Source organism: Schistocerca cancellata, chromosome 5, assembly GCF_023864275.1.
Source record: "Schistocerca cancellata isolate TAMUIC-IGC-003103 chromosome 5, iqSchCanc2.1, whole genome shotgun sequence".
Taxonomy (NCBI): domain Eukaryota; kingdom Metazoa; phylum Arthropoda; class Insecta; order Orthoptera; family Acrididae; genus Schistocerca; species Schistocerca cancellata.
Window position 1 is genome coordinate 506,931,251 of NC_064630.1, and position 26,787 is coordinate 506,958,037.

General features: G+C 44.1%; 1 long non-coding RNA gene across 3 annotated transcripts in view; it reads right to left on the reverse strand.

Annotated features, from left to right (window-relative positions):
* Positions 1–26,787, reverse strand: part of LOC126187712 (uncharacterized) — a 283,923-nt gene that overhangs the window by 115,229 nt on the left and 141,907 nt on the right. For 2 of the 3 annotated variants that reach the window (XR_007537779.1, XR_007537780.1), the window contains one exon: positions 24,432–26,618. This is a non-coding gene — a long non-coding RNA (uncharacterized LOC126187712). Of the gene's footprint in view, positions 1–24,431; positions 26,619–26,787 lie in introns of those variants that run through there. The other variant, XR_007537781.1, reaches the window with a different exon arrangement.

Here is a 26,787-nt window from a genome sequence, read left to right on the forward strand (position 1 = left end):
CAATACGGTAAAACATAGATTACTGCCGTAATGGCGGCTTTCAACAATCTCCTCTCAATCCGACATCTTCCTTCCAATGTCCAACATGGAATAATTATCTCTTTGCCGTAGCGGAATACAGTCTGTATATCTTTGTTATCGAGTTCGCACGGAGATGCTTAAATTCAACAGAATATTTATTTCTCGCGCAGGTATTTTACATTCAATGTCATATTAATAGTCCGCCGCCACACCCAATCACCCGCACCCCAGGTTAGGCAATAAATTCTGCCTGACTCATGCAGTACTACCACCGTAAGAGGGTGGTACGGGACTACAAGTCCCACCGCCACACCTCCAAAGTGAATTGCAGTGACAAGTCACTGCACAGTGGAAATTTACTGGCCCACCAACACAGTTAGACCGCAACTGACCGGTGATGCTGTATTGTAACCTATCACCTCGGACTACAAGTCCTCCCAATCACCCACGGTACTGGACTATAAGTCCCACCGCCACACCTTCACCTGCATATGTTAGGCAATAAATTCTGCCTGACTCATGTAGTACTTAGACCGGTGATGCTGTATTGTAACCTATCACCCCGGACTACAAGTCCATTTAAAAAAAAAAAAAAAAAAAAAAAAAACCCCAAAGTGAATTGCAGTGACGCAGTCACTGCACAGTGGAAATTTACTGGCTCATCAACACAGTTAGACCGCAACAGACCGGTGATGCTGTATTGTAACCTATCACCCCGGACTACAAGTCCATTCATGAAAAAAAATATTTACAAAACAAGTCGACCGGTAATATTGAATTGTAACGTCACAAACAAACAGAAGGTTACGGATATTTGCAGCACGTAACGCTACTCTAGCCATAATACGGAAATGTGGCAGTTTGTAGTGGCTATTGCGATTATGTCTGATTCACATTGGATTCAGGCCTACTTCGATGGCAAAGGAAGTGGCGGGTGCTTTTAGTATGTGTGTCAGGTTATTTATTTAGTTATTGTATCGGACGTATTTTGTGGACAGTAAGCAACAAGGTGTCCTAAGCCGTTGTTGTTGTTGCTGTTGTCGTTTCACTGTTGTGTTGCTCATCGGTCCGAAGACTGGTTTGATGCAGTTCTCCACGCTAGTCTATTCTGTGCAAGCCTGTTTATCTGTTCGTGTGTTGGACCCAACATCCATTTGAGCAGTTTTTCAACATAATACAGATAAATGCACATCAAATAGTACCCAAAAGATAATTTTATTATTTGGCCTATTATCAAGTTTAAGGATTTTTTGTCATAGTAATTAGGATTTCTTTGTTTTGAAGGCTAGACCTAAAGCGTCACCACCACCAACAGTCTGATAGTCATTTTCAACTTCGTCTTGTAGTTATGCCGTGGTTATTATTTTTAACAAGTTTCCAAGCCTTTCCGTATATTTTACGTTAGCTCGTGATTTTTCAGTATTTGTTTTCAACGTATGATAAATAGTCGCAGTCCACAAGTAAATCTATGGATTAATGTATCAACAAAAAAAAAAAAGGTTCAGATGGCTCTGAGCACTATAGAATTTAACATCTGAGGTCATCAGTCCCCTAGAACTTAGAACTACTTAAACCTAACTAACCTAAGGACATCACACACATCCATGCCCGAGGCAGGATTCGAACCTGCGACCTTAGCGGTCGCACGGTTCAAGACTGAAGCGACTAGAACCGCTCGGCCAATACGGCCGGCAAAATGTATCAACATTTCCACATAAAATGTCGATTTGACTAAAGTGTATTTCCCAGAGTTTTCCATTCGTCGGCAGTTGGTCATTGACAGTGATGTAGCATCTAGATTTCATGGCCGACGTGAGGTAAACATTTCGTACATTTCTCCAGAGGCTATTTTATTTCTATTCGGTTACAGCATGCTCTTCATGTCAGGATGCAACAAATATCTCTGTTGGTAAGTAATTTCGGTTTGTCCGTTTTGCTGTTTATATAACTGGACTCATAGTAATATTGCCTGAACTGCTGATATAAAATGTTAATTTCTGGTAGATTTATCGGTAGCGTAGTACTTCCCGGCCTATGTTTGAGTACTACCTTTTGGATTAGACTTGCAGTTTGCGTTATCAATTTCTTCTCTACGGGATTAATTAACAGTGCTCGACGCTTATGTCTCACACTCGCACCGCTAAGACCTCCTTCTGCAAATCGTTCAGTGAGTGTGTCGAATTGTGTTTTAAACACAGGCTCGCTGGACATTGTTTCACAGTGGGTCTGGGATAGGCAATATCTGCGAAATATACCATAATTTACTTGCTGTTGATATGTCTATCGTCTTCACATTTTGAAGTACGTCCATGTTACTGTCATAGTGAATTTTCATAACGGTATTTCTCTCCAGCTGTAGGTTATCATCTAAGCTGGAATTGCATTGAGGTAAAGGCCAAGCCAGTTATGCGATGTGCCAGTTTTGCACCACTGCATGCTGCCAGTAATGCTGATTCCGTTTTCATTGTATTGTGTTTGGCACCTGTCGTTGTTACGAAGTCTCTGAGAATATGTGCCAACTTCGTGAGATTTTCGCGCGATGAAGCAGTTGTACAGATCTCAACTGCGTACGTTATGCGAGTAATTTTGATGTTACGGAGCGTTAGATCTTGTATCTGTGATGTTACGTTACACAATAATAGAACGACGACGATAGCGTGTATCGCCATTGACAGCGGGCACCCTGTCACAGATTGACCAATAGAAATATTTTTGCTAGTGTTCAGATGGCTCTGAGCGCTACGGGACTCAACTTCTGAGGTCATTAGTCCCCTGGAACTTACAACTAGTTAAACCTAACTAACCTAAGGACATCACACACATCCATGCCCGAGGCAGGATTCGAACCTGCGACCGTAGCGGTCTCGCGGTTCCAGACTGCAGCGCCTAGAACCGCACGGCCACTTCGGCCGGTTAAAGTGTTCATTGAGTAATACCTGGTAGCTAGCGTCCCTGATAAGTTTGCTTACGAAGTTCGTCAAACGATTTCCGTTACCCATTTTTCGGAGCGTATGTAGTAAGTATTCCTGGTTTATGCGATCTAAAACTTCTTGAAAGTCAACGTAGAGTAAGCTATTTTTTATTTTACTTTCTGCAGCTGTGCAAATGACATTTTTGAGCGTAGATGCTGCAGTTATAACGTTTCACCCAAATATGACAGAGTACTGATACATACCAAGGCATTTTACCCAAAAGAGAGTCCATCCTCAGTTTGACCACTCGCGTTATTACTTTGACGTCAAGAGTGTGATGGACTCTATCCTCTTGCATTTTCTTTATTTGATGTTACAACTATAATTCCGTCTTTCGGTTCCTTGGTAGTCAGTCTAAACGGAAGGGGTTCGTGTGTACCACCCATCTGTGAATTGTTTAAGTTTTAAGAATGCAATTTTCACTCTACAGCGGGGTGTGCGCTGATATGAAACTTCCTGGCAGATTAAAACTGTGTGCCGGACCGAGACTCGAACTCGGGACTTTGCCTTTCGCGGGCAAGTGCTCGACCAACTGAGCTACCCAACCACGACTCACGCCCCGTCCTCACAGCTTTACTTCTGCCAGTACCTCGTCTCTTACCTTCCAAACTTTACAGAAGCTCTCCTGCAGGAGGTTTGGAAGGTAAGAGACGAGTTACTGGCAGAAGTAAAGCTGTGAGGACGGGGCGTGAGTCGTGCTTGGGTTGCTCAGTTGGTCGAGCACTTGCCCACGAAAGGCAAAGGCCCCGAGTTCGAGTCTCGGTCCGTCACACAGTTTTAATCTGCCAGGAAGTTTCTTGTTTAAGTTTTATTTTGCAATGCGGGCTTTGATGGTCTGTGTTTGTTATATTGCTGATATTTATTCCGTTTGTTATTATGTTTTAACTGCGCGCCGCATTTATGAGGCGGAAATTGGGTACCAGAAAAGTATGTGCCTAAAAGATCGTAGGAAACCACCTACTCACCACTTCCGGTCTGACCGATTTACCAGACCGACTGATGTCACAGTTGTGCGGATTCGATCCGATTCTGACGCATTTACCGGTTTCGCAAGGTATCGCTTTGGTGGGTTATGGCAGCAGACGGACGGGAATGCCTTTGCTAACAGGCCGACATCGCCTGCAGCACCTCTCCTGGGCTCGTGACCATATCGGTTCGACCCTAGACGACCTCGTGAGATGAGTCCCGATTTCAGTTGTTAAGACCTGCTGGTTGGGTCCGAGTGTGGCGCAGACGCCACGAAGCCAAGGGCCCAAGTTGTCAACAAGCCACTGTGCAAGCTGGGAGCGGCTCCATAATGGTGTGGACTGTGTTTACGTGGACTGAACTGGACTCGGAGGGCCATAGACACGGGTTCACAGGTAGATGCCGTGTTTCTTGACTTCCGCAAGGCGTTCGATACAGTTCCCCACAGTCGTTTAATGAACAAACTAAGAGCATGTGGACTATCAGACCAATTGTGTGATTAAGAGTTCCTAGATAACAGAACGCAGCATGTCATTCTCAATGGAGAGAAGTCTTCCGAAGTAAGAGTGATTTCAGGTGTGCCGCAGGGGAGTGCCATTGGACCGTTGCTATTCACAATATACATAAATGACCTTGTGGATGACATCGGAAGTTCACTGAGGCTTTTTGCTGATGATGCTGTGGTGTATCGAGAGGTTGTAACAATGGAAAATTGTACTGAAATGCAGGAGGATCTGCACCGAATTGACGCATGGTGCAGGGAATGGCAATTGAATCTCAATGTAGACAAGTGTAATGTGCTGTTAATACATAGAAAGATAGATCCATTATCATTTAGCTACAAAATAGCAGGTCAGCAACTGGAAGCAGTTAATTCCATAAATTATCTGGGAGTACGCATTAGGAGTGATTTAAAATGGAATGATCATATAAAGTTGATCGTCGGTAAAGCAGATGCCAGACTGAGATTCATTTCCTAAGGAAATGCAATCCGAAAACAAAGGAAGTAGGTTACAGTACGCTTGTTCGCCCACTGCTTGAATACTGCTCAGCAGTGTGGGATCCGTACCAGACAGGGTTGATACAAGAGATAGAGCAGATCCAACGGAGAGCAGCGCGTTTCGTTACAGGATCATTTAGTAATTGCGAAAGCGTTACGGAGATGATAGATAAACTCCAGTGGAAGACTCTGCAGGAGAGGCGCTCAGTAGCTCGGTACGGGCTTTTGTTAAAGTTTCGAGAACATTCCTTCACCGAAGAGTCAAGCAGTATATTGCTCCCTCCTACGTATATCTCGCGAAGAGACCATGAGGATAAAATCAGAGAGATTAGAGCCCACACGGAAGCATACCGACAATCCTTCTTTCCACGAACAATACGAGACTGGAATAGAAGGGAGAGCCGATAGAGGTACTCAAGGTACCCTCCGCCACACACCGGGAGGTGGCTTGCGAAGTATGGATGTAGATGTCGAACAGAACCGATCACTGCTGGAAATGGTGATGTTCAGCTACATGGAAACCATCTTTAGCCATTCATGGACTTCATGTTTCCAAACATGTCACCGGGCCTCAATTGTTCATTGTTGGTTTGAAGAATATTATGCACAGAGCGAATCATTTGGCCGCCCAGATCGCCCGACATGAATCCTTCGACATATTCGAGAGGTCAGTTTGTGCTCAAAATCCTGCATCGGCAATACTTTCGCAATTGTGGGCGGCTATAGAGGCAACATGACTTTAATGTTTCTGCGGGTGACTTCCAACGACTTGTTGAGTCCATACCACGCCGAGTTGCTACGCTGTATCCCGCAAAAGGAGGTCCGGCACGTTATTAGGAGGGATCCCATGACTTTTGTCACCTCAGTGTAAGCTGATGGAAAAATGCTCAGTGTACAATTGTCTATCGATCCCGTCAATTTTAAGTCGGTTGCGCGTCATGAACTTCAGAGGTTGTTTTCTGCAAGCGAGCTACCAAATAAGAGCCGAATCGGTCGGCCGTGTCTGAGGTCTGCAGAAAGAGTGGCATAACTTACGTTTATATAGCTCAATAAATATTCCTTTCACTTTCTGTATTGTAGTTTACAGAGGAAAAACTGCTTATCTGAAGCACTGTGTATATTTATCAGTCTTTTCCGTACATTGTCTCACTGAACATTTTCAGATTAAATTATGAGCTTATTTGTGGACTAAACAGGACGACACACAAGTAATTCAAGAAAAGAATTTATTACGTATTTATATGAGTGTATTAATTTGATCCTTAAGAGTCTTTGTTGGAAAAAAATGGCTCTGAGCACTATGGGACTTAACTTCTAATGTCATCAGTCCCCTAGAGCTTAGAACTACTTAAGCCTAACTAACCTTAGGACATCACACACATCCATGCCCGAGGCAGGATTCGAACCTGCGACCGTAGCGGTCGCGCGGTTCCAGACTGTAGCGCCTAGAACCGCGCGGCCACCCCGGCCGGCAGTCTTTGTTGGAATCGACCGCAAAGAAGTGTCGACATTTATCGCATTTATGATTGCCCTGTTGGCAGATATTGCGTAATATTCGAAATTTTCATAGCATCTTGGTAAGTGTAGTGAAACTTGTTCTCTATGTTTATGCTTTTACAGAGCTGTAAAATAGCCTGCATTTCCAATTGCACTTTCAGGAGAAATATAGTTAGGAGGTAATTATGCCCAAAGATGTTGTCAGACCTTTGACGGGTGAAGCATGAACTTCATTCAAAACCTCTTTAAGACAAATATGTCCCAGCATTCAAATACAGAAAGCGTTCCGTGTGCTTTAACTTTTTGCTGAATCGTATGGGCTTTCCAATACGGAAAATCGAGGAACAAAGGGGGACAGCAACTCGTAATTCATGGGAACTCTGCGGTCTGGTCTTTGGACGTCGCCGCCTTCCTACGACGCCTTCCAATACAGAGAAAAATGCTGGCTGCGCAGGCGGGTCCCTCTCAAGAGAGCGATCGATCGATTGCAGCGTCGAGCTCTCGTGGGCACCTGCCGACCTGGAGACGACGTCGACAGCCCAGCTTGCATTTCGACTCATGAACACTAGGGCTGTAGAAAAAACGACTAAACTTTGTGCCATTATGTATTCGGCATTGTGGACTGACACATCCATTCCGAAGTTTTCATTACTCGTTAGGTTCCTTACAGAATGACATAATGCAAAAATGTGAGGTTTCTAATTTGTTGCGCATACTGTCTGACTAAATGTGATTAACAACAGAAAATTATAATTTGGTTTATCTCCTGGCTCCGATTTGAAAAAAGTTACACCGCTGACTTTTTTCCGCTGTGTTAAGATGGTTACATAACATATTAAGAAAACCTTGTAAATTAACGTTCATGCGAACTCATATACCAGTAACAGGGATGATGAATCGGTATAAGACAGAACTAATCTCTTCATTGAGCTCGGATCATAATTTAATTTTACGGTTCGAACACTTAGTAAGAAACGTTGGTGGTTTGGAGACATAGAGTTCCCGCACAAGACACTAGCGCCGTCTGCAGGGCGCTTGGCGTTTGAGTCCGCAGGACTAAAATGTAAATGTCGTGTGACTAGGGCCTCCCGTCGGGTAGAACGTTCGCCGGGTGCAAGTCTTTCGATTTGAAGCCACTTCGCCGACTTGCGCGTCGATGGGGATGAAATGATGATGACTAGGACAATACAACACCCAGTCCCTGAGAGGAGAAAATCTGCGACCCAGCCGGGAATCGAACTCGGGCCCTTAGAATTGACAGTCTGTCGTGCTGATCACTTTTTTAAAAAATTTCATTTAGTTCGTTTTCGTTCGTTGCATCTGCTCGCGGTGGATGTCGTAAGTTCGTTGCATCTGCTCGGGGAGGGTGTCGTAAGACACCCGTTTAAGTTCGTTGTTGATGCATTAACTCAGTTTTTTAATTACCGAGGGCAACTAACCCTCTGACCGAACCCGCTGGGCTACCGTGTCGGCAAATAAATAAATAAATAAATAAATAAATAAAATAAAATAAAATGGCTCTGAGCACTATGGGACTCAACATCTAAGGTCATCAGTCCCCTAGAACTTAGAACTACTTAAACCTAACTAACCTAAGGACATCGCACACATCCATGCCCGAGGCAGGATTCGAACCTGCGACCGTAGTGCGCAGTTCCAGACTGTAGCGCCTAGAACCGCTCGGCCACCCCGGCCGGCTGCCGGCAACAGTTAATTATCATAACCACTACACCACGGTGCTACTCATATAATTTTGTTCGTAATTGGTCGTTGTATTTGTTCTGGGTGGTCTTCCCATGACGCTTGTTCAGGTTCATCATTGAGCGATTGACTCAGTTTTTTTTTATTACAGAGGGCAACTAACTCTCTGACCGAACACGCTGAGCTACCGTGCAGGCGAACAGTAGCTCGACGAGGAACAGTCTTAGGAGACTCGACAGACACCATGGCGCTGGCAGAAAACACCGCCGCCAAGAGAAAACGACAACTAACCCCCAACTACGATGTGACTCTGGCCGATAAATCAACAAGACTCAGTATATTCGACATAAGTGGCGCTGCGGCACAGCCGGACGTTAACTACGACCTGGTCGCTCGACGCGCAAGGCGACACTGACGTCCGGTATGCACCTAGTGGGATGTGAGACCAGCCAGCTACCGGGGGCGGGCAATTCACAGGACTAATGAAACACATTTGATAGTAAGGGACGGGAGGCTTCCGAATAATGCCGACTCGGTCCGAGTCGTACACGAACTGCGTGCGTGGAAGGAAACATGGCGAGGGACAAAATGTGTTTGATATTTCTTGACGCTACCCACTAGGCTAGATTAGAATAAGAAACTGGAGGAATTCGAAAACTAGCAAGAACTGCGTGCGGGGAACAAGGCACGCGAGTAAACTACTCGTTTCAGACGAGAACGAATTCGTACGACATGCGCCTGCTGTACTGAACATCTCGCTGAGATTCTCTCGTTAACTGCCTCCCAAACATCCGTGCCTACACAGTGACAACGGATTTGTGGGAGTCGTTTTGATTATTCCTAAGACAGTTCATTTTATGCGACAGAACGAAGTGGACGGTTAATAGTTCGGCAAGCCGCGACTTTCGCAGAAAATGTACAGTGCATTAATTATGTTGATATTTGCACTACATCTTTTGAGAATCCCAATATCTAAAGACATGCCAACTGTAAGTTTTCACAAGCTGTTTGTAATAGAAGTTAATTGCTAACTTGTTTGTTTGCATCACAAGAAATTATTTAGGATAGGTGTACCTTTGAAAGAGCACGAGGAACGTTTAAGCAAATCAGTATCTGTCGAGGTGGAACAGCTTGGTCATCAGGAATTTGAATTCTGCAGTAGCGGTAATATGCTATCATAGCATGCGTGCAAGATAAGCACAGTGCTTTAAATAGGTGTGCAAAAATCCATACTATTTATGCGATAGATTTTTTGGCAGTTATCCGTAGTTCGTTCAGATAGGAGTCTTTAACTGTAAGAGTGCCAATAATAGCACATTATTCGCTCGTGAGTATCGTCAGACGTTTCGAGGATTTTTTTTCCCTTTTCGTGTGACTCTGGACATCGTTTAATAGCAGGGCGACCCAGACACAATGATCTGAACTTTGTAACGGAAGGTAAAGATGTCTAATGCATATGTTATTCAAAACTTTTTTCTCATCAAATTATTCCTTATAATCTGGAATGAAAGATGAACCGTGTGAGTGCTTCACTGATTTGCATTCTGTCCATGAAGCTAATGAAATACATTACTTCGTCGCCATGAACATTCAATGTTTTTCGTATAAACAAAATCACTTAGACGTAAGCGATAAACGAAGAAACCGCAACCACTGATGAGGTTTCTGCTAGACGAACGAAATGCATATTGTGGTGAAGAAACATAATTTTAGCACTATCTCGTCAAATAATGACACTGTCGGAGAACTATAGTTCTTATGTGAAGAAGAATGCTTATTGCGTACAGCACCAATGATTTTGGTTTACTCTGGCACGTTGGATTACAGGGGAGATGATGCCCCAACATCGCGTCTCAACTGAAACGTAATAAGCTCGTAACAGTCCTTGCTGTTATCTCGTAATCCCGACCATAACCGCCAAGGAAGATAGTAACAAAGTTTGGCGATACTCGTCAATACACAGATAAACAAAATCAACAGCGCGTATGTTGTACATATTAGCGGGTGCACTAGTTATCAAGATGCCAATAAAGTTCACCTAAGAGACATTTCATAAAATGACTGTTGGTTGTGACTCAGTTGTCAACACTGTAATACGTAAGCTGAATATTACAGGAAAAGACTGCGAATCCACCAACCACGAAGGTGTAATATGATCGAACTCGTTAAAAATTTCTCACAGCCAAAACAGTTCTACGTCAGATTGACCTGAAGGAAATGTATGTCAGATTCTTTGTAATGTTGGTAATTAATACTTACGGAACTGCATTGGACATCACTTGCCTTGATACCTAAAACCACTGATTTTCAGTCTTTTTCTTAAGAAAGACCAGTCATATAATTTCAGTATTATTCGTCTTTACACATTCATTAATAATTCTAAAAACAGAAGACTACATTGTTTTCAACTACGATCCATAAAGTTCCTTTTTCTGATTACACTTCAGTCATACCGACAAAGAATTTCTTAATGTTTCAGCATTAATGGTTCATATTTTCTTGTCCATATACATATTTCTAAATGTCCGTTGGAAGCCGATGACAAAGCCAGACTAAAGAACTAATTACGATTACCATACATTCAGTTTTTTCATAAACAGCCCTTTCCGTATGTCTTCCGTGAGCAGTTGGTTGTTTTGTGAACAGTTCGAAATGTCCCCTTACAAATTATAATTTACCCTGTGTCAAGCGCTGCTCCCTGTTGGCGCTGTCTGTCCATAATCATTTTGCCTTCGTTTGTTTCGCGACATTATTCAGAGAGTAAGCTTCTATCGACTCGCAAAAGCTTCTCTCCACTCTCCACGGCTAACGCATTTACATACAAATAGACAGAAAAGGACAATTTTAATTGACCTCCCATCCAGTACCTTACTCTTATTTAAGCTAACTTTATTTAATTCCCATTATAGTATATTATTTGTAATGTTCTAAGACATTCGTGACGAGAAAAACAAAAAATATGTTGCGTGCACTCAGAACAAAATATGCCATGACATTAGGATAAACAAAAATTCACATTAACAGTGGTGGAGCAGTGGTCGTAATATTTCGGATCATCAGTGTATTTGGGCGTATCTCCTTGTTTTCCTGTAGCCGACACGAGGGAAATGAATGGGATTAAATTAAGCCAGAGGTAGCTAGAGAGTATTCAGGGAACACTCAGGCCTGAGCTAGCGCAGCAATCGAAGCACGTGTCGGCGCGCAACACGCAGTACTTAGCTGGGTACCTGGTCCGCCAGAAGCAAAGCCGACGGCTGGGTATCGACCCGCCGCGAACGGGGCTAATCCCAGTAACGGCGTTAGCGCCGGCCCTTATCTCGTTACTAGATGACCGACGAATGGCGCACAACCCATATGCGTCCGCCCGTTGCCAGTAGCTCTAACGCAAGAGACAGCGTCGCGGACCGGGACAGCTGTACACGACGAATTCCTGGGGAATGGAGTTTGGCTGACTGCCGTAGTGAAGGGACTCAGTTGGCAGTGTCTGCCCTTGCTTGTATCTGAATATGGCCACAGTCCATTGTATTTATGTTCTTAATGCACCTGGTAAGATTAAGGTCTTTAGGCCCTCTCCTACGTCTAACCACATACCCTTAGTAAATCAGCATTACAGTTTGTGCAGCACATGAGCAATATACATTAATAATAATAATAATAATAATAATGTCAATGTATATACTTATGAAGATACGGAATTTAAGAAATAGCAGTCTTATCGTTTTAAGTAACATCGATTTAAGTAACTTCCACATTTTATTCTTGTCGAATATGAATGCCGGCCGGGGTGGCCGAACGGTTCTAGGAGCTACAGTCTGGAACCGCGCGACCGCTACGGTCGCAGGTTCGAATCCTGCCTCGGGCGTGGATGTGTGTGATGTCCTTAGGTTAGTTAGGTTTAAGTAGTTCTAAGTTCTAGGGGACTGATTACCTCAAAAGTTAAGTCCCATAGTGCTCAGAGCCATTTGAACAATTTTTTTTTTAAATATGAATAACCAGGTCTAAAAGAAAGTGTCGCTACAGTATAAAATGAATCAAAAAGGGTCAAGGAATTGAAAGGTCAGAGAAAGCGAGAAATAATACTGTAGAATTAGTAGATGTGAGAGAACGAAGAGAACTGAAACAGAAGAAGATGAAAAAAGTACAATTAGATTACATTGTGACAGAGATCATTGTTCCCTGTTGGACAGAAAGAAAACAGGTGGAATATGCCTAGACATTAGCTACGTCGATGATAACAGATAAGGCTTTGAATTCCTCTTGAGTGCAGATTGCTTTCGAATAAGGCACAGGTTACACAGTAACTTGTTCCACAGTCGTATGGCTGAAATGGAGAAGGTAATGGAGAAAGATTTAATGCTACGCAAAGGTACAGACAAGATGCTGGACGTATCCAATCTGGTATTGCGGTACGGAATGATACGTGTTTGTTATGTGAAGAGTGATGCTGAGGATATCAGTGACCGAGGAAGTAAACAGAGCGTGTGAAAATCGTGTCGCCTATCTGTTTATGTTGTGGCCTTACGTGGGCTACACAAGCAAAACAACGTTATCAGATACATGACAAACAAGAACAACTGTATTGTAACGAACATAAAAGTCTTGCTTTACTTGAAAACGGCTGATGTTGCTAGTTTTCTGATGACAGAACGTTAATATTTTCTAGAAATTATATTAATTGTCTCCTGAATTTATGGCAAGTTATGCGTCCAGTACGGACCTATAACACTGTTGAGTGAAATCGGAACATACTGAAAGTGCAGAAGGGCAACAAGGGAACGGCTCTCCCTTAGTCCCATGCGCTAAGCTCTCTATACCGTCGGATACAAAGTCATTGCGCCTGGGTCCACTGAGGCCAAGTAATAGTGTGTGGGGGGGGGGGGGAGGGAGGGGGGGGGGGGAAGGGGCTGTTTGCTGACTGATGGAAGTAGTAGTGGTTGAGGCGCCGGTTGGACCTGGCTTGCCGATGCCGTGCGGCAGCCAAAGTGCTGCGCGGGCAGACGGATATGGCACATCATACTTGCTGGCACGGGAACAACGGAATCAAGTAGTGCAATGTACGCCGCGCCTTTTATTGGCTTTCGGAAGGTGCCCATTCTGCCAGCTCAACAGCTGAAAGTCTGTTATCACGATTCGAACGTAAAGATAACAAAACATCAAGCCCCCAAGAGGAGAAAATCTCCGACTCGGCCGGGAATCGAACCAGGGCCCATCGCTAGGCAATCCGCCGCGCTGACCTCGCAGCTACCGATGGACACACCCGCCCCCCACCCCCTAGCGGTGATCGCGGTGTCGCCTGTAGGCTATCGGAGTGGCCCATGAAAACAACCTGGTATCGTTGTCGAAGGCTGTTGGTAATTTGACTCCGGAACGCGCATCGGCTGCAGGCCGTTGCTTCGGCAGCCCGTGGAACTTGCATGTTACGTTGGCCCACGTGTTCCCATACAACAATTCGCGTCGAAGCTAAATGACTACAAGAAGCACTCATTTGATCATACAACGAAGATTGCACACGCGGCGATTAGGTTTCTGAAGGTGTTTGACTAGCCCTGTTCAAGACGGCTGTTGGTCGAGTATTGTCTCAATCATGATGGAGGCACTTCCAGAAAGGATTTTTGTTCGTTGTTAATTGTCCAAAGACTCGTCTGACGCAGCTCTCCACGCTAGTCTATCCTGTGCATATCTATCCGTATCTGCATTGCAACTGCAACCTTTATCTATTTGCACCTTCTTACTTTATTTGGGTCTTGGTCTCCCTTTAAAACTTTTACGCTCCACGCTTCGCACCATCACCAAATTCCTATTCTTTGACGCCTCTGGATGTATACTATCAACTTACCTCTTCTTTTAGCGAAATTGAGCCATGATGATTTTTTATTTCTAATTCAATTCCGTAGGAAGTCATTAATTACTCGATCTGTCCATCTAGCTATCTTCTGTAGCACCACATTTGAAAATCTTCTTCTCTCTTCTTGCCGGTACTGGTTATTACAAGGCTACACTCCAAACTGCGTTCTTTGAAATGTCTGATACTAAGACAATGGACCCACTTGACTTTTCGTTTTCTTACTGTTTTTAGAAAGATAAATGACACCCAATGTGTATTTGGTCTTCGAAACCCGCGACTGCTCATATTAAATGACAGCCACTAGTCTCCAGTTCACTGACGCACTTTTCAAAACGGTTCAAATGGCTCTGAGCACTATGGAACTTAACTGCTAAGGTCATCAGTCCCCTAGAACTTAGAACTACTTAAACCTAACTAACCTAAGGACATCACACACATCCATGCCCGAGGCAGGATTCAAACCTGCGACCGTAGCGGTCGCGCTGTTCCAGACTGAAGTGCCTAGAACCTCTCGGCCGCAACGGCCGGCTGCAAAATAACAACATGGAGATGAGGTTTTAAGGAATCCATAATGGTTTCGCGTGACACACACAGATAGTGAGAGATGGATTATTTGTAAATAAAAGTTTCTCGACTGTCTTTATTTCAGGTTATCGGGTTTTAATTTTCAATGCAAGTGAAGCAAGTTCTTGAATTATGCGGATATTTTATAGCGCTGTTGTATTTTTAGTAACAGGCTTACGTTTTTCCGCTTACTGATGCATCAGATCACGATGACAAGTCCCAAGTGAATCTTTGAATCCCTAAAAATAGAGCTTTCGCTCCGGAGTACGTACCGAAAATAAAAATCCGAGCTGGCCGCGGTGGTCTAGCGGTTCTGGCGCTGCAGTCCGGAACCGCGGGACTGCTACGATCGCAGGTTCGAATCCTGCCTCGGGCATGTGTGTGTGTGATGTCCTTAGGTTAGTTAGGTTTAAGTAGTTCTAAGTTCTAGGGGACTTATGACCTAAGCCATTTGAACCATTTTTTAAAAATCCGAAATACAGAAATTCAACGGACTTTCGTTCATAAAAAATGTATGAAGGTAAAGGCCAGCGCTCTTGAAACGCGTAATGAATAATAACAAAGGATTGTGTTATGTGCTATTGATTCTACAGCGCCTGAATATAGACTATAGCATTGCGTCTCCTACCATGTTACGACACAACTGTCACGGAGGTCGCACAGCCTTCCATTGCATTTGATGGGAGTGCTGTAATTGGATGTCTTTTAAATAGTAATTAGGTTGCTTGCTTGTCATACGTAGTGCGGCTAATCTGTAGTACTCCTCAAGAATGCGTGTCTTGTGATGCCTGGGGTATCTAAAGACATTAGCTCTGGTTAATGTGGTACGTTCCAATTCGTTCACCGTGCAGTTTATTTGCTAAGGCAATAACCAGATATTACCGCGTAGTTTTATGTACCCCCCAAGCACGCTGTCCTGTCCGTCTTGAACCACAGGGTAGCGACAGTGTCATAGTAGAGATCTGCGTAGAAAAAAAAAAAGAAGCGAAGACTGGTAATGAAAAAGTATCGCAGAAACAGAAGAGAATTTTTGATTTTCGAGACAGGGAGAGTAAAACAAGTGCAAGACGAAAGTGATGTACTCATGACAGCTGTTACAGTTATCAACGCCAGAAACGGAACGGAATGTGAGGTGACTGAATTACTGTTTACTGAAGCCCTTTATTCAACAGAATGTACATTTACTGAAGATTGTCATTCGGTGAAGAGCCTCTGCAGAAGGACGCCGTACAGGTTGCTGGTTACACTCCTGGACGATGTCGGAAACGGCCAACTGAAATTCTGATTTCCTTAACTTTGAAACTTAACCCGGTATGGTGTCGTGAGACTGTGACAGGGATGAAATGCGGACAGCCATTTATCTGAGCCGTGTGTGTTATTTGTGATTATAGTAGGCAGGCTACCTTTTCAAATTAAATTTTGTAGCTGTGTCGTCGTAATGTCCCTTGTCCAAAATTCGTGTTTGGCTCCAGACGAATCACTAAGACAAACAGAGGTAGGTTTGAATGCTATCATATTATGACCTCGTCATTATTTACTTTTCCCAGATGCAGAGTTAGATGTAGTGAAACGCAAGAAGTTATGCGTATAACATTATACATTTATTTTGGCCACTAGGTTCACATAGTTGGTTCCAGCGAGTTATTGTCCTCACCAAGAAGAGGAGGGCCTCTACTGTCCGCGGGAACTGCTTCAACAAAATGTGTGACGCGTGTAAAAACTTTCATTTTTTTTTTAGGTCGCAGTAGTTATGGATAGAATCGAGAACTTCGCGGAATGAGAATTTTGTTTTAGAGAGCGAGGAAGAGTGATCTGCGATTCGATAACTGTAACGAGTAGCACTTAGGTTCCTTGGGCATTGCATGCTACAGTCACCAGCCGAATATACTCGCAATGTTCTCAGTTCTCGGATGTGTATATATCTAGCGTGCCTGCGACCATAGAGTGAGCTTTCGTGTCATCGCTACGCTACTAAAGGCAAATATTTCTTTACTGAAGTAATGCTACATCCAACTCTAAAGTTAGTTTTTCGGATAACACTTTATTTGTGCATAAAATGAAAGAGAATGTTTTTGGATTAGCGTGTTTTCCTTACTTTGCAGTCTCTCTCGAGAAGTTTTAAGGAAACTATTCCGTAAAAACACAATTTTTGCGTTTATTGCCTCCTTCACACCTGAATTTTTTCTGGACGCAGGAAAAATTTTATTGATGTTGTAATGCTCTTAAGTGATTTTTTAACGGTTTTAGAAGCAAGATTTATAGAAATATATGCATCATTTTCAAAATATACGTTGTACACTCACCTTCATCTTAGGGGCAAAAACGATTGATTTTGAAATATTCTCTATTGTAATAAATCACCTGATCATTCAATAATTAACATTCAAAAGAACAATAATATCCTTCAGTTATACAATGGAATATAATTAACCAACAACTTCCGTATATTCTGAAAGTCACAAGCAGCAACACACTGCTACATTCACTTGTAGTGATACTGGACAGGTGGCGTCCCTTCTGCATGAAGTAGAGACGGAAGTCACAAATGTGTAATGACGTTTTCATTGTGGAAAAATGTTTCTTTTGCAGCTAAGAGACAGTAAATATTAATGTACACCATTGTAGCCAGTGGGTCTGAAACGTTTACAGCTGTTGGAAAAACGGGTAGAAATGAAAATGTCATATGGCATTGTTGGCTGGGAAATCTTACGAGGTGGGTTCAGCAGCCTGTCTTAAAGCACAGCGCACATTGTCTCCTTTCCTGGCGGATATGTGAGACTTGTGTTTATGGTGTATTTATGGAGTGTGGCCCATGATGATGAATGCATATATAATGTAGTGTTATGTTCATGTTGTATGATGATGAAAGAAAAAAGACTGTGAAACCCGGTGTGAGCACAAGGCCTTCGCCGGCCGCGGTGGCCGTGCGGTTCTGGCGCTGCAGTCCGGAACCGCGGGACTGCTGCGGTCGCAGGTTCGAATCGTGCCTCGGGCATGGGTGTGTGTGATGTCCTTAGGTTCTTTAGGTTTAAGTAGTTCTAAGTTCGCCGGCCGCGGTGGCCGTGCGGTTAAAGGCGCTCCAGTCCGGAGCCGCGCTGCTGCTACGGTCGCAGGTTCAAATCCTGCCTCGGGCATGGGTGTGTGTGATGTCCTTAGGTTAGTTAGGTTTAAGTAGTTCTAAGTTCTAGGGGACTGATGACCACAGCAGTTGAGTCCCATAGTGCTCAGAGCCATTTTTTTAGTTCTAAGTTCTAGGGGACTTATGACCTAAGATGTTGAGTCCCATAGTGCTCAGAGCCATTTGAACCATTTGAGCCACAAGGCCTTCTTCTTCTTCTTCTTCAGTATATCTTTCTTGCGACTGTTTTCAACGGTAGGCTCTCCATCTTTTCCTGTTCTGAGCATCTTCCTTCATTTCTTTGTATGTTCGTCCATTACTAATGTCTTCTATCTTCCTAGCTCATCTTCCCATTCCTCTCACTTTTCCCTCTGTAATTTCTTGTTGCAAACAATTCTTACGCAGTTTATGTTCCTGCTAAGATTTTTTCCTCTTTATCGTCACTTCTAACAATCTTTTTTCTTCCCTTATTTCCTTTCACATTCTTAGGTCTTTCAGTCCACTTTATCTTAAGTAAGTTACTCCGTAGCCATATTTCAATACTTTCTAAATATCTTTCTTCTTTCTGTTTAACTGTCTATGATTGTGTGCTGTATAACACTACAACCCATAGATAGATAGATAGATAGATAGATAGATAGATAGATAGATAGATATCCAGCGATCACAGGTCCTGCAGACCACGCGCTGCTTCCATACATTACGTTTAGGAAATCTTTTCCTCGTCTCCACTAGAATTCTTCTAGCTATTCTCTTTCTAATAGATATCGTCCTCCTTATTTCTTATGTACAGCTTCCCTTCCACGCCTTTGAACTTCCCATGTACACAAAAGATTTTAGTTGTTCTACCTTCTTTCCGTCTAAGAATATACACACATTAAAAAAAGTTTTGCATCACCTCGGTTCCGAGAGTTTCGGAACCTGTACAGAAAATTGGAATAGAGATTAAAATAAAAATCATTTCCGCCCTTTTTACTGCTGATGAGAACCTCACATTGCATGTTGTACCACCATACAGCGAGGCCTTCAGAGGTAGTGGTCCAGACTGCTGTACACGTCGGTACCTCTAATACCCAGTAGCACGTCCTCTTGCATGCCTGTATTCGTCGTGGCATACTATCCACAAGTTCATAAAGGCACTGTAGATCCAGATTGTCATACTGCTCAACGGCGATTCGGCGTAGATCCCTCAGAGTGGTTAGTGGGACACGTCGTCCATAAACAGCCCTTTTCAATCCATCCCAGGCGTGTTCAATAGGGTTCATGTCTGGAGAACATGCTGGCCGCTCTAGTCGAGCGATGTCGTTATCCTGAAGGAAGTCATTCACAAGATGTCAACGATGGGGGCGCGAATTGTCGACCATGAAGACGAATGCCTCGCCAATATGCTGCCGATGTGGTTGCACTATCGGTCGGAGAATGGCATTCACGTATCGTAAAGTCGTTACGGCGTCTTCCATGATCACCAGTGGCGTACTTCGGCTCCTCATAATGCCATCCCGAAACATCAGGGAAACTCCACCTTGCCGCACTCGCTGGACAGTGTGTCTAAGGCGTTCAACCTGCCCGGTTGCCTCCAGACACGTTTCGGACGATTATATGGTTGAAGGCATATGCGACACTCATCGGTAAAGAGAACGTGATGCAAATCCTGAGCGGTCCATTTGGCATGTTGTTGGGCCTATCTGTACGCACTGCACGGTGCCGTGGTTGCAAAGATGGACCTCGCCATCGACGTCGGAAGTGAGGTTGCGCATCATGCAGCCTATTGCGCACGGCTTGATTCTTAACACAACTTCCTGTGGCTGTACGAAAAGTATTATTCAACATGGTGGCGTTGTTAAGAGTACACCCGAGCCATAATCATTAGGTAGCGGTCATCCACTGCAGTAGTAGCCTTTGGGCGGCCTGAGCGAAGGATGTCGTCGACAGTTCCTGTCACTTTGTATCTTCTCCATGTCCGAACAACATCTATGTCCGAGTCGCCTGGACACTTCCCTTGTTGAGAGCCCTTCCTGGCACAAAGTAACAATGCGGACGCGATAGAACCGCGGTATTGAACGTCTAGGCATGGTTGAACTACAGACAACACGAGCCGTGTACCTCCTTCCTGGTGGAACGACTGGGACTGATCGGCTGTCGGAACCCCTCCGTCTAATAGGTACTGCTCATGCATGGTTATTTACATCTTTGGGCGGGTTTAGTGACATCTCTACACAGTCAAAGGGACTGTGTCTGTGACACAGTATCCACAGTCAACGTCTATCTTCAGGAGTTCTGGGAACCGGGGTAATGCAAAACTTTTGTTGTTATTGTGTTAACTGGCATTTCCATCGTACTTCTTCTCATCGCTTTTGTCTTTCCTGCATTTGTCTTCATTCCATACTCTTCTCGAATAGCACCAAGGGAGTCGCCGAGCTAAGCATTCCCATCCGACGGACGGATCACCGTCAGCAGTGTTCCATGCCCTCAATTTATGAGACATTGGTGCGAGGTCTACCAGATACTGTCACATCAGGATTAGAACTAGCGTACCTCTGAGTCAAGCGCCACCGTACAGGAATGCGTCAGTGAGCTCGAGGCGGGTCCGAAAGTCTTGGTATCTCTACGCTAACGTCCAGAATTGGCGTCCTTTTTCCCGCACCAAGAGGTCTGTAGGAGCTTTTCCACACTTACTTGCAACATTACTTTTGACTGAAATCAATGTTCTGTCGCTATCCCCTTAGTATGAAGAAAGTACAAACGGGGGACATTTTACTGAGGTGACTGGTTGTTCGGGCAGTTTATAATTGCCGGCCACTGTGGCCGAGCGGTTGTAGGCGCTTCAGTCTGGAACCGCGCTGCTGCAACGGTCGCAGGTTCGAATCCTGCCTCGGGCATGGATGTGTGTGATGTCCTTAGGTTAGATAGGTTTAAGTAGTTCTAAGTGTAGGGGCTGATGACCTCAGATGGTAAGTCCCATAGTGCTCAGAGCCATTTGAACCAGTTTATAATTATTATGTTCAGTTAACCAATTATATTTTTATAGAGAGGAGGCAGTTGCAGCTCTCGCACCCATTTTGTAAACGAAGTGCTTCAAGGACTTGTTCTAGGATGTGGTATCGGAACACTCAACGTCAGCTCTCGAAAACAGCGGAAACACGCTGAAATTGAGAATTTCTCGGTTCGCGGGTTGCCCAGTACTAGGCAACTGGATCTCTTTTTCTTTTGTGCTGGAGAACTATAGTTGTCCAGTTTGTCTGCCTCAGAAATCTGCTGCTCCACATCTGCTGGGATACGTACATGAATGTTGGAGGTGGCGTGATGAGTTAGGGAAATGATTTCCCAACCTGGGGATATTACCCCCCTGCAGGTTAAAACAAAATCGATAGGTTTATGGTTCAGCCAAGAGAGTCACTTAAGTTTAAAGAATATCTCTTTTTATTAATTTATTAGGTTATAATATTTGTTAATTACCATTGTCTTCATTATGAGTCATTTTACATTGACTGCGCGACAGAGGTAACGTTTAGATTTTTCCATGCTTTAAGATTTTACCGATATGCATCCATGCTGCTCCTGCAATTTTGCTAATGTCGTCTGACCAACCCAGGTTGTCGCCTCGGTCTTTTCTCGTCTGTTGGAACCCAGTAATGAGGTTTTCTAGTTGCATCAATAATCCGGTTGTCTGTCTACATGTGCTGCCCATCTCCATTTAATTTCTATTATGATCATAGTGACGCCTTCCTTCCCAGCCCTTTCCCTGTTATGTATTCTCTCTCTCTCTCTCTCTCTCTCTCTCTCTCTCTCTCTCTCTATCCCCCTCCCCCTCCCCCTCGCTCCCTCCCTCCGTGTCCCCTGATTATTTCCAACACGCGTCTGATTTCCCTGAGTAACCTTCAGCAGTTTGCGAACGCTTTCCACATATAAAATGTGTGTTACTGCCGCGAATCAATATTTGGTGGTACGCAACTATTGTATACTTTCTGCGTGTGGCACCTCGGGAGCTTCCTTGTAATAATTCTATTGGGTTTACCAAAAGTACTCTCCAATTTTATTCTTCTGTTTATCTCTTTCGCCGTCCATTCAGCCGTAGTCATCAGCAGTATAAGTCTCTTACTAAACATGCTAAATATATAAATTAAGAAAATACATGATTATACAACAGTCATAATTCACAAGACAAATGAATTAAACAAATTTACATTGCGTTAACATTTATCCAAAACGGAACAGAACCTACAACATTGCCATCGGCAAGCAATACATCTTTTTCTAATCATGAAAATGGACACAGAGGGCTTCGTCACATATGTCAGACTGTCGTACTTTCTGTCCTCTGATGTGAAGCCTCATGACTTAAGCAATGACTTTGCCCTGTCGACAACAGTTCTTATTCGATTAAGGGACCTCCAGACACCCCGTTCGTCATTGTAACCAGCTGGAAGATCTTCACGCGAGTCCAAGCAATTTTGGTGCCTAGATTTCCACAATGAAAGTCTTGCATTATCTGGAGGTGCTTCGGAACGCATTCATGTCTAGAGGAAACTTCCTTAATTTCAGCATGGGGCAAACAATGGGCAAAGTTCTCAACCTCCAGTCGTTCTTCATCAGCAGCGACGTCTTCACGAATACTTACAGGTGTAATACTAGCAGGACAGTATTTTATTAGCAGCGATGTGTTTTAGGCATCCGGTGATAAGCTTGCAAGCTTCGTTCAAGGCAAGGTCTGCAGGCTTGACGTGGGTTGACGTATACCGTGCAGGGGATGTATATTCTCCAGCAGAGTAGCACAGAAACAAAGCTTTTGTTCTAAAAACTTGTGGTTTGGCACCTCAGTTCGTACATATGAGCTTCCTGAGGATGTTGTTTCTGGGACTGACTTTTAGAGCAATGTATTGTAAAAGTGAGGGAGCGATCTGGCGTTACCCCGAAGTACTTTAGGATGAGAGAATGTTCCAAGAGGGTTCCATTCCAGGAGCCTTGTAATTTTCTGGAAGCCTCTATATACTCGAGCTGGAAAGTAAAAAGTTGAGGTTTTGATGGGTGAGCTCTCCCTCTTCGAAGCCTGCACACTGACAAGCTAGGTGCAAAATTGTCTTCTTGTGTTGTGGGGCGGTGGGTCGTTAGCGTGAATATTGAACAGTAATTAAACCGGCACGCTTCCTTGGGCAATCCAGTTTTCTGTATTCGCCATTTACTTTGTTGACCTTGTAAGTCAACGAAAAATCTCCGATTCTGTAGCAAGTTTGGCATAATCTGGTATGTTTGGAGTCGTTTCCGAGCACGAAGATATTCCGTAACAGTACAGTTACCCAGTATATTCCTGATTTCTAAAACCGACGAGTAAATATATGGGTTCCGTTACCATTTTCAGTAAATGAAGTAATAATTATAAGTCGTGAAATTAGATCCAATTTAAAATTTCTTGGACTCCACAGAGATAATACAGTGAAGTAGAATGTTCTAAAATAGAAGTGACAAATTTTTAGTGTAATGTTGATGGAAAGTGATCGTTATTATAACAAAAATACATATCCATTAGCACACAGTTTGCATGTGTGAAAGTAGATCTTCGAAGATGGTATCTATGAAATGAAAGGCAGAATCTGAGTACAACTTAGAATGTACCTTGGCCTGCACCAATCTGGATATAAAAAAAGATTGTTAGAAATAAATAGCACCAAGCGTGTCAGTGACTGATTATTTTTTAGTGTAATAGAGAATCTACAAAAACTTGTGTTTTATTTGTTTGATCCTTGATTGAGTATTAATTATCATACGGCATTATACATACGGAATACAATTTTGTTACTTTCTTCAGGCAAAATTCAGTTAGACGCTAAACCTTGCCGGGGGTACGAACTAATTGATGCGCTGAGAACCATAAGTGCCTAAAGTACACTGCCATCGGTATTGAGACTGTAGTGTGTGTGCAAGCGTCTGACACCTTTCCATGTTAGGCTTTATCAGTGCTGAACCCCTACACTGTATGTATGGACTTTTGCGAAAAGCCGTCTCAGCGATTTCTCCGATATTCACTTCCATATGGACGAAAAGCACAAATTTGGACTGCTGTAGGAACGCTCCATGGCTATACTGACTCCCGTTTCTTCATAAAAGCTGGAAACTCTTCAAGGAAGGCTCCACGACAACCTCACGTCCCATGATTTCAGCACTCCAGTCTGTAAAATGCACGCTGAAGGTTTGAGAAGCTTTAAGAGTGTTGCCGACCTTACTAACATCCGAATGTTGATATATGTGATAACAATGCGCGTTACAGAAATTTTACATGGAATTTTCAAAACTTGCCATGAACTGTTGTTTACAGTAACATATTCTGCAGTGGAGTTTCCCCACTTTGTTTAGATGCCCTGCAAAATCAAGTGCCCAAAACTGTATGTGGAAGGAAATACAAAGACTGAACAAAACTAGTAGAAAAAACTTGAACACACGGAGTTAGCAAAACTTCTAGATTTCTTGCCTGACATAATATTATCTGAATCCAAAGCCAGATAGTGTCCTTACTGAAAATGATGATAACGAAGACCTTGAAGTGTTGGGATAGGTCATAGTTGTGTGTGTGGCGTCTTTAGTGTCTGTTCTTTATATTCCGATTGTAGTTTTACATTAATTACAAACCACACAGTAGCCAAAGAAATACTTTTACCGCTAACACACACACATATACACACACACACACACACACACACACACACACACACACACACACACACACTACATATATAAAAAATTTTGCGAATTAACATTAATAATAACAATCCAAAGTTTTAATTGAAATTTCGTAACATAAAATGGGTTCATTATTTTTATACGGAAAATAGGATCTTTGAGATGTGGTTAAAAAATAAGTCTGACCTATGAGACATGTGGTTTGCCTACAATTTCAATTTCCACAAACATCTATTTTTCTGAAAACTTTGTGTCTGTACTTTGGGCCGCTAAGGTTGCCAGTGATTCACTTGAAAGAAGACAATGTTTTACACTACTGGCCATTAAAATTGCTACACCAAGAAGAAATGCAGATGATAAACGGGTATTCATTGGACAAATATATTATACTAGAACTGACATGCGATTACATTTTCACGCACTTTGGGTGCATAGATCCTGAGAAATCAGTACCCACAACAACCACCTCTGGCCTTAATAACGGCCTTGATACGCCTGGGCATTGAGTCAAACAGCTTAGATGGCGTGTACAGGTACAGCTGCCCATGCAGCTTCAACACGATACCACAGTTCATCAAGAGTAGTGACTGGCATATTGTGACGAGCCAGTTGCTCGGCCACCATTGACCAGACGTGTTCAGTTGGTGAGAGATCTGGAGAATGTTCTGGCCAGGGCAGTAGTCGAACATTTTCTGTATCGAGAAAGGCCCGGACAGTACCTGCAACATGCGGTCGTGCATTATCCTGCTGAAATGTAGGGTTTCGCAGGGATCGAATGAAGGGTAGAGCGACGGGTCGTAACACATCTGGAATGTAACGTCTACTGTTCAAAGTGCCGTCAATGCGAACAAGAGGTGACCGAGGCGTGTGACCAATGGCACCCCGTACCATCACGCCGGGTGATACGCCAGTATGGCGATGACGAATACACGCTTCCAATGTGCGTTCACCACGATATCGCCAAACACGGATGAGACCTTCATGATGCTGTAAACAGAACCTGGACTCATCCGAAAAAATGACGTTTTGCCATTCGTGCACCCAGGTTCGTCGTCGAGTACACCATCGCAGGCGCCCCTGTCTGTGATGCAGCGTCAAGGGTAACGGCAGCGATGGTCTCCGAGCTGATAGTCCATACTGCTGCAAACGTCGTCGAACTGTTCGTGCAGATGGTTGTTATCTTGCAAACGTCCCCATCTGTTGACTCAGGGATCGAGACGTGGCTGCACGATCCGTTACAGCCATGCGAATAAGATGCCTGTCATCTCGACTGCTAGTGATACGAGACCGTTGGGATCCAGCACGGCGTTCCGTATTACCCTCCTGAACCCAGAGATTCCATATTCTGCTAACAGTTATTGGATCTCGACCAACGCGAGCAGCAATGTCGCGATACGATAAACCGCAACCGCAATCGCGATAGGCTACAATCCGACCTTTTTCAAAGTCGGAAACGTGATGGTACGCATTTCTCCTCCTTACACGAGGCATCACAACAACGTTTCACCAGGCAACGCCGGTCAACTGCTGTTTGTGTATGAGAAATCGGTTGGAAACTTCCCTCATGTCAGCACGTTGTAGGTGTCGCCACCGGCGCCAACCTTGTGTGAATGCTCTGAAAAGCTAATCCTTTGCATATCACAGCATCTTCTTCCTGTCGCGTCCGTAGCACGTCATCTTCGTGGTGTAGCAATTTTAATGGCCAGTAGTGTACATTCAGTCTACTTAGTCACACAGCTACTTCCAGATTATGTAGCTATTTTCCCATGATTACCCGTCTGAAAAGTGCATAACACTACCGATATGATTCGGGAACATACTAATATGAATGTAGCGCAACAGAAAATGGCCAACGCCATGTGCTTTTCACACGGGAAAACTCTCTGGAATCCCGCAAGGCGCAGCTCCGCCCCCTGCCGCGCCAGCAGCCGCCTGACGCGCGCCGGCCGTGTGTTGCAGGAGCTGGAGGGTCTGAGCCAGGCGACGCCCACGCTCGACGACAACTCCATGTTCAGCAGCTCCGGGTCGCTGTCGCCCGCCGCCTCCGACCTCGAGCACGAGGAGGAGGCTCCGGCAGCGGCGCCGGCGCCGACGACCGGGGTAGCGGCGGCCGGCGAGTCGGTACGTGATCGCTTCTAGTCACCCACTAGCAGGTCTTGTTCCTCGCCGAAGCCGTCGCAGCGGGCAGAAGACGTCGTCGTCGTCGTCCAAGTGTTCGGCGTCCGCCGTGTGCCGGATCGCCAGCACCGACCAAAAGTGTACCTTGCAAGTGAAAAACAAACCGTGCTATAATATGTTTCTGCGTGCAACGCTAATGCGCAATATTACAAACGCAAGCTTTCTGAAACACTGCCAACAGTGAAAAATTAGACTCTAGTCGACTATAAACTAGTAATCACACAACGTAGACTCGTAAAAGAAACTACAGACA